At 39.8% G+C, this 14277-nt stretch overlaps 1 long non-coding RNA gene across 1 annotated transcript; it reads left to right on the forward strand.

The window, feature by feature from the left end:
* Window positions 1-8234: 8234 nt before the first annotated feature.
* LOC122461480 lies at window positions 8235-13216 on the forward strand. The gene is made up of 3 exons (XR_006283402.1): window positions 8235-8535; window positions 10424-10502; window positions 12815-13216. It is a non-coding gene; the product is annotated as an uncharacterized LOC122461480 (long non-coding RNA).
* Window positions 13217-14277: the final 1061 nt, after the last annotated feature.

Genomic DNA, 14277 nt, shown 5'->3' on the forward strand with positions numbered 1-14277 from the left:
GACTCATCATATCCAAAACCTATCAACAAGTGTGTTTGTTTGATTTTGGGGGGGTTGGAGAAGGATACTAAGCCAAAATTCATCCACCACCCTCTTCAATTAAAATCAGAACATACCAATTATTGGTAACCTCAGTCTTTTGATTAAAAACTCATGTTCATCTAATTACTATTGCCTCAAATATCACCCATATCAGAAATTAATTCCAAATCCCATATGTCAAAAATCTTATTCATGTCTTACTTTTTTCCCCTTGGTTGCTGTATATTCCTTCTCTTTCCAACTCTAAACTCAGTGGATCAGATCCTAACTCTTACTCCCTTTGTGCTGCTCTAGTCAGCATAGAGCTGGTATAGTTATTACTTTGCTCCCCTCCAGAGTAGGGGGTGTTTTGGGGACCTGGCCAGAATGCACTGCACCGCAGTGATCACCATCCAACATAGTGACCCCTAGGAGCCATAATAAGGTGGCTGAATTTACAGCAGTCCAAAGAAACAATGTGCATTTTAATAAGGATAAATGTATACATCTAGAAACAGAGAATGTAGGCCATACTTATAGGATGAGGGACTCTATCCTGGGAAGCAGTGAGTCTGAAAAAGTTTTGAGGACGTGGTAGATAAACATGTGCTCCCAGTGTGATGCTGTGTCCCAAATGGCTAATGCAATCCTGGGATGCATAAACAGGAGAATCTCAATTAGGAGTAGAGAGGTAAATTTACCTCTATATTTGGGAGTGGCGCTGGAATGCTGTGCTGGAATACTGCTGCTGGAATACTGTGTCCAGTTCTGATGTCCACATAGGAAGAAGGATGTTGAAAAATTGGAGGGGGTCCAGAGAAGAGCCACAAGCATGAATAAAGGATTACAAAACTTGCATCATAGTGATAGATTCAAGGAGTTCAATCTGTTTAGTCTAACAAAGATAAGGTTAAAGGGTGACATGATTACAGTCTATAAATTGGGAACAAATATTTAATAACGAGCTCCTCAATCTAGCAGAGAAAGATATAACACAATCCAATGGCTGGAAGTTGAAGCTAGACAAATTCAGATTGGAAATAAGATGTATTTTTTAATAGCGAGTATAACTAACCATTGAAACAATTTCCCAAGGGATTGTGGTGGATTCTCCATCAGTGGCAATTTTAGAATCAAGATTGGACGTGTTTTCCAGGAATTATTGTGGGGAAGTTATATGGCCTATGGTATACAGGATGTCAGACTAGATGATCACAGTGGTTCCCTTCTGGCCTTGGAATCTATGAATTTCCCTGTGTCTCTGATTCCACAATGAAGATCTGTCCCTATGTCCCTATCATAAAGAACAAAATTGTTGGACACATAGATGAACATAATTTGTTGGGAAATAGTCAACATGTTTTTTGTAAAGGGAAATCATACCTCACCAATCTACTAGAATTCTTTGAGGGGGTCAACAAGCATGCGGACAAAGGTGATCCAGTGGATATAGTGTGTTTAGACTTTCAGAAAGCCTTTGACAAGGTTCCTCACCAAAGGCTCTTAAGCAAAATAAGCAGTCATGGGATAAGAGTGAAGGTTCTCTCATGGATTGGTAACTGGTTAAAAGATAGGAAACAAAGGGTAGGAATAAATGGTCAGTTTATTAATAAATGGTCCAGTTTTCAGAATGGAGAGAGGTAAATAGTGGTGTCCCCCAGGGATCTGTACTGGGTCCAGTCCTATTTAATATATTCATAAACGATCTGGAAAAAGGGGTAAACAGTGAGGTGTCAAAATTTACAGATGATACAAAACTACTCAAGATAGTTAAGTCCCAGGCAGACTGCGAAGAGATACAAAAGGATCTCACAAAACTGGGTGACTGGGCAACAAAATGGCAGATGAAATTTAATGTTGATAAATGCAAAGTAATGAACATTGGAAAATATAATCCTAACTATACATATACAATGATGGGGTCTAAATTAGCTGTTACCACTCAAGAAAGAGATCTTGGAGTCACTGTGGATAGTTCTCTGAAATCATCCACTCAATGTGCAGCGGCAGTCAAAAAAGCAAACAGAACTTTGGGAATCATCAAGAAGGGGATAGATAATAAGACAGAAAATATTATATTGCCTCTATATAAATCCATGGTACCCCCACATCTTGAATACTGCATACAGATAAGGTCGCCCCATCTCAAAAAAGATATATTGGAATTGGAAAAGGTTCAGAAAAGGGCAACAAAAATGATTAGGGGTATGGAATGTCTTCCATATGAGGAGAGATTAATAAAACTGGGACTTTTCAGCTTGGAAAAGAGGTGACTCAGGGGGGATATGATAGAGGTCTATAAAGTCATGAGTGGTATAGAGAACGTAAATAAGAAAGTGTTATTTACTCCTTCTCATAATACAATAACAAGGGGCCACCAAATGAAATTAATAGGTAGCAGGTTTAAACCAAACACAAGAAAGTATTTTTTCATGCAACGCACTGTCAACCTCTGGAACTCCTTGCAGAGGGTGTTGTGAAGGCCAATACTATAATGGGGTTCAAAAGGGAGCTAGATAGATTCATAGAAGATAGGTCCATCAATGGCTATTAGCCAGGATGGGCAGGAATGCTGTCCTTAGGCTCTGTTTGCCAGAAGCTGGGACTGAGTGACAGGGCATGGATCACTTGATAATAACCTGTCTGTTCATTCTCTTTGGGGCACCTGCCATTGGCCACTGTCAGAGGACAGGATACTGGGCTTGATGGACCTTTGATCTGACCCAGTATGGCCGTTTTTATGTTCTTATGTTTTCTAAGAAACCAATCAAATCCCACTCTTTACCACCTCCGCTTCAATTTCCCCATGCTCTGTTATTCTCTTAGAAACTTAGGCATTGCCCTCCTTGTCCCTCTCCTGCAGAAACTACTTGCATGATGTTTTACTTTTTACTTGTATGTACATGTATTGAATACAGTTTGCTGTGAAGCATTCTGTGATACTTTTGTATGAATTATAGTACATCAAACAAATTGTACTACATATATACAATGCTGTATGTAAATTTAAACAACCAGATCCAGGACCTTGTTTAATACCTGTGCAAAAGCAAGATGAAGATGATGTATTTGCTACAAAGGGGGAGGCTTTGTGTTTAAAGGAGTGAGACTGTGGTTTATGAGACTTGATTAAAGCTGTCCGAGTTAAATAAACTGAATTGCAGTTTGCAATTGAGTGTAAACAGGAGAATATATATCTGTCTTTTCTTTCTCACTGGGTGGAATAAAAAGCTCCTCTTTTGATGTGCAGAGTATTGAAGTTTCCATTCTATAATAAAATACATGCCCTTTACCTCAAACAAATGCCAGTTGTCAAGGTGGATCCAGAATTTGAACAAAATAACACAATTCAAATAGATGGTATGTTGCATTTTGGCTTTAATATACAAGATATTTTAAGTAGTGAACATCTCTCATTAGTTGCAATAACTTGATGGAGTGATAGATTACAAATTTAAGTAAATAAAACAAATTCAACTGATGTCTGTAGAGTAAGAGTATTGGGCTCAATCCTGCAGCCTCTTACATGTGTGACTAGTTCTGCTGATGGCATTGAGCTATTTGGATGAGGAGGATTCAGTATGACTAGTAGCATAACTGATTTTTCAGACCTCTTTTGGGCCTTACTCCTGAAAAATACTAATGCTGGTAAGATTTTGCAGACTTGGTCCCTTGCAGAATGAGCCAATACATTTCAATCTGAACATGACTGTGAAGGTCAAAATCAGAATTAGTTAGGGCAAAAGATATTTTGAGGCAGAATACAAACTGGCCAACAATTTATATCCATAGGGATTGTTTTGCATCCCTTTAATTCTTATTACAGCTCTGTGGTTTTTAAAGATGATTAATCAATCCACCGCTTTATCCCATCCCAATCCTTTTATTGGGCAAAATAATGGTATTGAAAGTTGCTGTTTGGTGGCCTCATGCAGCAAGGCACTGAATGCTCCTGCTTTCCCCTGCCGTCCATGTCAACTGAAGGTTCATGGAAAAATTTGCCTTCTCCATGGGTTTGGGGATATGCTTTTGGGGGGGGGGGAACAAAGGGAGGTCAGGATCAGATCACCCCTTAGGTGGTGAAGAAGATGATTAGTGAGCTTGCCAGCTTTCGGGATTGTACTCCTCAGAGGGTCAACAGTGTCTGTTTTTCTAGTTTGTGACCATTTCCCCCTATTTAGTAGACGAGTTCAATCAGTTCTCTGGGGCTGGTTAGTGATTTATATTTGAAATCCTTGGAATGCAGGGGAAGGGGGGGAAGTCTCAGAAATGCCCTTCTAATTAAACAACATGGAAATAATATAAACCACAGAAGAGTATAAAGAAGATTGTAAATGCTGCAGGGGAGGGATGGTCTTTCTTGTTATGTGTTTATATCACATGGGGTGGTCCCTGAGTGGTGGCCCCCTGGCAATATCAATAACAATATTTAGAGGGCTGCAGGTTTCCCTGACCTTACTCTGGTGCATACATCAGTGGGGTTAGCTACTGCAGATATAACAGGTGCAAAGTTCAAATGGGAGCACCAGCCCTAGCCTTTGCAGGCTCTGCTAGACAGATGTTCAGGCCTCAGGCAGTTACTGCCACAGCTGGGAGAGAGCTGTCTCAGGGCCAGCACCTGGGCCCCAGGAAATTTGCCCTGCTGTCCCTGCAGGGCGCCTGGCTGGCTGGGAGGAAGGGAATCTCTCTGGGTGGCTTTGTGCACTGGTGATATCAATGCTCGCCCTGCCCACACAGGGTTTTGCCCCAGCAGTGCAGCACCAACTGCGAACGAGCCCGAGCAGATATTCCAGGGTGGGTGTGTTGCGGGGGTAAATGACCAAACACGCTGCTCCTGGAGTGGAGCTAAGGTGCCGCAGGGGGCGCCCCGGCTGGGCTCGAACCTGCGCCAGAGGCGGCAGCAGCAGCTGGCGCCTCGCGCGGCGCGGGGGAGAAGGGCTCGCGTGGCGCCCGGAGAGCCGGGGAGAAAGGGCAGCCTGCCGCCTGCTGCAGCCTCCGCGCGGTTAATCACGCGTCCCCCTCTCGCGGCTGATTTGCAAGAGCAGATTAATCAGAGCGCGCGGCTTGATGAAATTTGCTGTTATTGTGCCCATTTTTAGCAACATCTTTTATTATCTTCATTATTCATTTACAGGGGACCGGCATCAATTATGCAAATGAGCTCGCAGACTTTGCAGATTACTTCATTTGCCGCTATTGTTTGTGGAAATTTAATTATTAAATATTATTAAGCTTGCGTTTTCTTCAATTTTCCAAGGCGTAGTTTCATTTGATTTTTCCTCCAGCTGCTCTCGTTTCCTTTCAGTGCCAAAACAGCTCCTCATCAAAGCGGCTCTGGCATGTGAAGACCAAATAAAATCTCCTCAATTTAATAATTTTGATGTTAGTCCCTTGTTCTCAGCTGCTTGCTCAAAGCAATGCAGAGAGAAACGCAGAGCACATTCAATTTAATGAGCAGAAATTGAATTCAAGTTTGTTCGGAATTGACTTCAATTAAGCAGAGTCTTAATGATAAATTAATCTCTTTTCTTTATTCCCTAGAATTTGTTTTTCAAAGTAGGAAATTGGACTACATTGAAAGACCAAATAAAGAATACCAATTTTAACTAGATTATGGAACCGATAGCAAAATTTAATTCTTTATAGTAACGTACTTGGACAAATAGCATTCACTCTATGGCATGTATTATAATTTACATTCATTGTTACCACTCACACTTTCATGGCATGGATAAAATGGCAGTTGAATTAAATATGGGCTTGTAATAGACTTGAGAGTTTTAATCTTTATTAAGAAACTCTAATTGAATGCATAATTAGCTTTTCAGGGTCTAGGAAACTAGGTTTAATATCTATGTGGGCTGAAAACATAGATCAGGATTTTTTTTAAAAGAGCAATTTTATGAGTTTATTTTTGAGAAGGAATTATCTTGTAACATGGACTTGTATATAAAAAAAAACCCCTCATTTTAACTTCACTGCAAGAAGCTACAACCTGAGGAGAACAGTGAGGGTTCGTTTTGTTTATCCTCGCTGCCGCAAGAGCATCTTTGCGGTAATCAAGATCAGTGCTAGCAATGCAAGGACCTTTCATAAAAATGTACCTCATAACGTTGCTGCCCTTACTAAAGACAAGTCGGCAGAATTAGCACAGTTTATAATGGCAATGGTATTGTGCTAATTGTGCAGCTCTTAGTCACCTGAATTAACCCCATTGTCTTTCATGGGGCTAAAAGTAGGTGAGTAAGGTCTGCAGGATCAGGTCCTTTGTTCTGAAGAACATACTTGTTCATGGTGGCTAAGAGCTTCAAAAGTGACTAGTGATTTGGGTACCCAGTTTAAAGAGCCCTGATTCTGAGACTGTTGGTGCTTGTCCGTTTCTGAAAATTAGGCCCCTTTAAGGTGTCTTGAGCTAGACACCCAAAATCATTAGTCGCTTGTGAAAATCTTGGCCTGTATTTTGAAATGCTGATCTCGTTTTCATTCAGTAGGGGGACAGCGTACATCACTCTTTGTGAGGGAACTGAGGAGACAGTGTTAGCTCAAAGCTCCCTTTAGCCATTCACTACTTAGCATAAAATCTACCTCTACTAGGGCAGGATTAGCATTTCCAAGCATTCATGTAAACATTTTGCCTTGTGACATTTCAGTACTTCATGTCATTGATAATAAGGCTAATTGCATTCAAAGAAAATGACAGTTTTGCTCTGTTACAATGGTGCAAACAAAAGGTGTGTAGTCCGCTTGCTAGGATGTGGTCAGCCCGTTGCCCTCCTTGCACATATTCTGTTGCATTTAGGAGGCACTAGGCAGGGGTGCATGCTGCTCCTTAAAAAGAAGCAACACTTGAAGCATTTGCCTGTGTTGCCTTAACCAATGTGCCTTTTGCTGCTGGGATATTCCCACCATGTGTCCACCAGAGTTCTGTATTATAAGGTGCCAATAACATGCAAACAGATGTTTTGCACAATGCAAATCTTAAAGTAGAGCTATTAATTTAAGACCAAATGTAGTTTAAAGGAATTGAGAGATTAGGAGCTCTACTTAAGGTTAGCCAGTGTCTTGAGGCATGTGTAGTTCCTAACACTTGGACTCTCCTTTTTAATCTAATTTTTCAGTAAGTTATTTTCTTTATGGAACCGGGTTAGGGTTTTTCTGATGGAAAGCAAAAGTGTTTGTTAATCTCAGCTGCCACTGGTAAAATGTTTTCAATGCCCTGGTTAATTATAAGGAGAATGTATTTGTCCTAAGTGTATTCAGTTCTGATACATGTCTAGCTATAATATCCAATTCAGAAACTGAATCATTGACACATTGTATAGAATACTCAGGATTTATAGATTTTGGGCCAGATTTACAAACATATTTACAAAAAGAAAAGGAGTACTTGTGGCACCTTAGAGACTAACCAATTTATTTGAGCATAAGCTTTCGTGAGCTACAGCTCACTTCATCGGATGCATACTGTGGAAAATACAGAAGATGTTCTTATACATACAAACCATGAAAAAATGGGTGTTTACCACTACAAAAGGTTTTCTCTCCCCCCACCCCACTCTCCTGCTGGTATTACAGACTAACACGGCTGTTACTCTGAAACATATTTAGGTACCTGAGGAGGTTGATAGTCACCTAGTGGAATTTACAAAAGCACCTAAGTGAATTAGGCATCTAACTCCCATAGTTCTTGTAAATGCCACTAGGTGTTATCTGCATCTTTAGGCACCTAAATACCTTTGTAAAGTTGGTCCTTGAGCATCTGTAGGTGCTACAGACAGGTGTTGTTGCAACAGGTTATTTACTGTATAAAAAACTCAGGAAAAAATTAAGAGAGTTAAAATTGGAAATATATATCCCTTAGAGTGTGGTCCTATCCTAAAAAGTAACTCTGTAAGAATGGCATTGTGGGATGCCATACTCAACATGTATCACTAATGTCCTTATCCAATTTGCTCAATTTGTAATTAAGAATATCCTTCTCTCTATATGCAAGCCCCAGAAGCTCACTTTGGGCTCTGTCAAGCTTGGTTCTTGGCATCCCAAACATCACTACTAATAATTGATTTTATGCTGCCAAATTAGGCCACTAGCTACACCTCCTCAATCCCATTGCTGTCTGATTATGTTCTTGGTAACACCTGTGCAAACCCAGTGGGACTAATGACTCAGCATAATAGTAGCTTTTCCTTTCAGCTGAAGAAGCCCTGTGAAGTCCTACTCAACCCAGGCATAGTGGGTACTTTCCCCAAGTTTCTTCTCACAAAGTTTTGTGTCCCAATGCATTCTTCTCTAGGCAGTAGAAGTTCTTTGTCTTTAACTGAGCTGACGCTGTTTATCCCAGGACTGAGTTTTACCTCAGTGACTGTGTACTTTGGTTTAGCTTCAAATTTAAGATTCTTTTCCCCAGGAAGCTTATTTCCTTCTCTCAACATTCCAACTAATTCCCTAAACTAAACCTTGCCAAAGAAGCAACTCCCTTAGAGGTGAAGAAGGCTATGCCAGCCATCTAAGCAGGTGAGTATGCTCAGTCTCAGACCAGCCAAAAAGATTGATAACATTTTAACAAGTATAAATACAAGGATTTAAAATTAAACATTGTAACAGAGGAAAATGGTTCAGTTCTGGCTAGTCTAATAAGTAGTGAATCTGGTAAATTCTCCAACCTGGGTTCCCCAGGTGAAAGCATCCAAAGATGGTTAGTCCTCAAAGAAAGATAGGGGAAGATACAGAAAAGGGAAACCATTTATTATACATTCATGCTTTAAGGGGATTGTAGAAGGAAGAAACCAAAAGTAGAGCTAAATCATCCCTTTCCATACTAGATAGTATCTGACAGGGTAGATTTTACCCACTCATGCCATGAGTAGATGTACACTGAATGCCTTTACTTCTTTCCAGGAGTATCAGTTTCCTGCAGGAAGCTGATCAATATTTATTACTACGTATTTTTAGTTTATTTTATGATGTTGGTGTTCTACAAATGAAAAATAATACATGATTTAAGAGAGAGTTTTGCATAACTTCAATTAATCAATTCATAACCAAACAATATGATTAAAACTCCCCCCAACATTTCCACACACCTGCATGCTAAGAGAACGTTACAGTCACACAGTTAAGCATTGGAAGCCCAAGAAATGTTAAACTTAACTTACTCTGTGCCCTTTAAGATGCGATATACTATTTCTCAAGTACAACATAATTATGCTACCACCTTAGTTAATGTGTGGCATCTTGCACTGTGTAATACTCTATGTATGCTAGATAAAGTCCGTTAGCCACTTATATGACAAGTACACAAGTCAATTGTTTTCCTCAGCCACTGTGCCTTTCAGGCTGATAGTGCCAAATCTGCATTCTTGGCTATGCTATCTCTAATCACATGGCCCATATTCCAATTGCACAGCTAGGAACAGATTACAAGGATTCTTGATTTCTGGCATTCTACTGCTGTCTAGTCAATAGTTCTAAAACTCAGTGGTGAAGTTTGCTGTTAGCTCAAGTAGTAGAAGTATGTGTTGTGGATATGAAGACCCAAGTTTCAAACCCCACTGATAATCCACATGGCTGCACATGATGAAATTTCTTTCCAGTTTTTAAATAGAGTATTATTTAACTCACACAGTGGGAAAATTTCATTAAAATAGGTTTTATAGTTAAAAAACATTGTAATCTGTTACTTATGTGTGGCATGCAGCAAAGTACAGATGTTCTGTATTTTGGTCATTTGTCACTCATTTTGATGGCTTATACCACATATTGACAGTTTGAGGTGTGGCTGGCAAATATAGGTTTACCTTAGCTTGTAGCGAAGTTAGTTTCATAGTAAACTCTCTCATTTCTTGAATTGGACCTAAGAAAGACAGTACTGCTGGCTGAAAAGAACTTGTGCAGTATGTAGCTGCTGACTAAAATAATGAAAAACATACTGTAGAGAGAACAGAATTTAATCATAAAAGTCTGTCAGCAAAGGTATACTAGTTAATTATAAACAATAGAAAAATTTCAAGGTGTTATGTGTGTATCTAGGTTTGTAGAAGAAAGTGTAGTATTGTATGACAAATAATAAATGATCAAGGTTGGGTGCTGTTGATTTCCCCGCCCCCCAACCTCGACTCCAAGAGCCCTCAGTTAGTATGAAAGGCATCTTGGGGAAAGGCCTCATTTCTCCTCAGTCCAATACTCTATTTTGGGGCAGATTGAGGCCTAGTCCAGGAGGAGCACTAGACCCTACCTCAAACAAGGACTCAACAAGGCAAAGCATTGATCCTTCTGTAGTTTACAATGAAACTGTTCTTACCTACCCAGTGGGTTGGCATGAGGCTTGATAAGGGGTGAACTCCATTCTCACTAACACCAGTGTAAATCAAGAGGAACTTCAATAGATTTACTCCTGATGTAGACGAACGTAAGGACAGAAATTGGCTCTGGATACAAATTTGTGGACCATTTGGAGACTGTCTGATGAAAGGCATCATAAGGTATAAGTGCACATTTTTCTCTCTTTCATATAACTATGTCCTGAACAGCAATTTTATTCCTGGCTCGTACCACAGTATCAGAAGTGTTCTATGTACAAATGGAATGAAAACTTTAAAAAGAGAAGCATTCCAGTGTTCTGTGTTCTTTGAAACTTTTTCATTGTTTTATCTCCACTTGTGATTTCGTGGGGAGCTAGCACTAGGAGGATGTTTTCCTGTCTTACCCAAAGCAAAGTAATGTATTGAAAGTTATGTCTCATAACTGCCTATTGAAGGGTTTCTTGCACCTGAATCTGAAGCATCACCATTGCTGGAAACAGGATAACAGACTAGATGGACCATCAATCTAATCCAATATGGTAATGCCTATGTTCCTAAACTCATAGCATGTATTGGAGCTCTGACTTTCATTAGAGATGGGATGCAGTTGCATTGCCCCAGGGGCACAAAAGTGAGGTACCAAAGGACTAAATTACCATGCTGTCATATTTAAAATAAATTTTCAAATATATTTGGGTAACTAAATTAATGTGAATTAATTTAGGAATACTTAAATATAACATAATGACACCTAAATGGGGTATAATATCAACAATAATTAAGGTAGAAAAATCCAGTTTTTGTAAAAATAGGGTCTAGGTTTTGAGTGTTGACTTTAAATCAATCTGGAAGGAAAAAATTAGAATCCTGAGGAAATGTTGGAAAATATACAAAGTCCTTTCTTTATTCATAATCATGTTAGAAACACAACAAACCCTTTGCTCTTTGGAGGTCCTTCTCTGCATTGTCTGGTTTTTAAAAAGCTGCTATTCCTATCTGGCATACTTCCCAATACCAGAGCCTGCCAAATCTGCTGTCTTGTCCGGTGGTAAAACTGTTGAATTCACATGGCACAGTGAAAGTGACATGACCTCTATATTCTTATCACTGTAGAAGTCCTTTATATTAGCTGTAGTAATTAAACACCCATATCTTGGTAATTTTTTATAGAAACTTGTACAAATGACACACAAAGCTAATGACCATATTTTATGATTTCATTTTTAGTGAAAATGTATTAACTATAAAGCAAATTGTGAGGAAGACAATTGGAAAAGTGCTCGAGGAAAGTGCATTGCAGCTTATGACATAATTAGAATTTTGTAGAATAGTCTGGAAACAAAACTGATTTACAAATATTTTGTGAAAAGTGCTGAGTTCAGTTTGCTGTAATTCATAGGGTCATGGTATCTGTCAGTATTTGCATGATCGATGTATCTGGGGAAAATGCTGGCAAATCGTATCTATCTATCTTTCTGGGGAAAATTGAAGAGACAATGTTAGCTCAAAGCTACCATTCCCTGCTTTATGTTTATATTCACATTTTTCAGAATTAGTAGGAAATCTACCTCTACTGGAGTAGGATTAGCATTTCAGAGCATTAATGTAAACATTTCACCTGATGATATTTCAGTACTTGGTGTCATTGATAGTAAAACGAATTGCACACAGAAACGGTGACAAATTTTGCTCTGTTACACCGGTGCAAACTGAGGGCCTATAGGTTGAAATTTATTCTAAGAAATCATTTGGTAAATACATATGAATGACAAATACAGAAGCAGAAATCAGGATTGGTTTGAGAACAATTTGCTAATTGAAAAAGGGGCTAAATTCAGACAGATCATTCAAAATGAGCAATTTGGGCAGCTCTAGGTGTAATGCATATGAACCATAATGGTCATAGTATGGGTTAGGGGAAGTCTTATGTAATTTGACTAATTCTATTGCACTTTACGTTTTCATACACAAAGGAGACAAAGACGACTTGAGGAAATACAGTATAGACCCAGTACCTTCCCATGTGCAAACTTCCCCCACATTACTGAGCAATCAGTTCTCTGAAATATCAGCTGTTGACAAACAAGGGGAACAGAGAGTGTTTAATCAGGATTCTGTCATATGATAAATGAACCCATGCAGCAGCTAAATGAATATAACTTACTCTTCTGTATAGCACTCATCAACAGAGAGCGCTCAGTTCTGTGCCAAAAAACTTCCATGTTACGAGCTTTTTAGTGACAGATCTTAGTCAAAACCATGCTAGTCTCCTGAGAGATGGTGCAAATACCACATTGATTTATACACCATGCAATTCTATTGCCTTCTCTAGGATGGCACAGTTTGAGGGTGTAAATCAGCAGAGAACTTGGCTCAATGAAGCTGCCTACTTACTGTACATAATATGAAAGCAATAAAAACAAGCAAATTAACCATTTACCTCTGTTCTATCAGACATTATTGCTCCAAAGTGTATTTTATTGCCTGTATAGGAAAAATCTTTGAGGAGACTGCTCTGACAGGGGACTGCTAAGGAAAAAGACCTATCAGAGAGCATCTGAACTTTCTTACACCTCAAGCACAAACTGTTGAAGAAGATGTGGAGCTCAAACAGGAACTGTAATGAAAGTGAGCACAATGAAGATCCTAGTTAATGAAAACATGAATCGGAATAAATAGAGAGCATTAATGGAAGAAAATAAAGATTGAATGTCTCAGGTGGGAGATTAATGTTCCCATTGATATAAATGGAAGTGTTGCCAGTGATTTCAGTGAGAGCGGGACTAGGTGCACAGACCGCAACTAGGCTGTGCTGGAGGGCACTAGAAAATATGACCTGAAAGAAATGAAGAAGACCATCTCCCACTAAGAACAAGGAGAGATCTACAACCTGTATACCCTCCCAGTCATTAAGTAGATTAATTAAAGATTCTCTCATAAGACACAAGATCCAAATGGGACCCACGGCACCTACGGGGCAGCTGTGCCAGTGGGGGAATTCATCCCAGAAGAGAATGGTTTGTGGTATCACTGCTCTCCTATAACCCTGAGGGCAGTTTCATTTTTGGTGGATGGTCTGGAGCTGCTCAGCCTACAGAGACTGTCCAAGAAATTCCCTGAACCACCCATCTCCTGGTGGGCTCTTCCCCTCTCCCACTAGTAAAGTGGCCAAAGATTGAATGGTCACAGAGACTGAATGAGCCTCTCCACTCTGGAGAGTGTCCATTCAAGACAGGAGTGAGGCAGGAAAGGAAAGTTTCTGTTGCAGCTGCATATTTTGTGGATACATTGTTTTCCAGTTCTGTCAATGTAGCAACTTTCATGAACAGTCAGTTTGTTCTTGGGCTGAGGATCCCAGCGCTTGACTCTCTTAGGTGGGTAGTCATATGTCACCCTATACTCTTTAACATCAATAGAGAGAGTCTTTATCATGGATTCTGGGGAAAAAAAACTGTTCTCTCTCTGACTTTTCTCCTTAAAGTATAATTTAAGACCAGACTTGAAGTATATAAACCAAACGATGATATTACATCCGTTAAGCCTTCAGATTTCAGTAGGGAGCTCCTGATTTTGCCCATTCTGTACTGTCTTCCTGGCTACCTTCAAGACTTCCCTGGAGTTTGGGTTGCTCTCCAGCAGCCCCTCTCATGCCCAAACAACTGCTGCCAGTGGCTTGGCAGATGGCTCATTTGACATGATTCTGTTACATTGTGAAGAGTGTGCAGGAGCGAGATCAAATGAAGAGAAAGCTAGCTCATCTGACTGCCTATCCAGCAGCTTCAAGTCAGGGAGAGCATCCTTTTAATTATGACTGCAGTAATTGGGAGAGGAGGAGAATACAGACTGGAAGATCAGCACTGCAGTAACATAGGGGGAGGGAGACAGAAATTGTATGGGGATGACTGCAATATTCATAACATTGGGATGGAAGAAGGATAGCTTTTTACAGTGCCAT

Source organism: Chelonia mydas, chromosome 8, assembly GCF_015237465.2.
Source record: "Chelonia mydas isolate rCheMyd1 chromosome 8, rCheMyd1.pri.v2, whole genome shotgun sequence".
NCBI classification, from domain to species: domain Eukaryota; kingdom Metazoa; phylum Chordata; order Testudines; family Cheloniidae; genus Chelonia; species Chelonia mydas.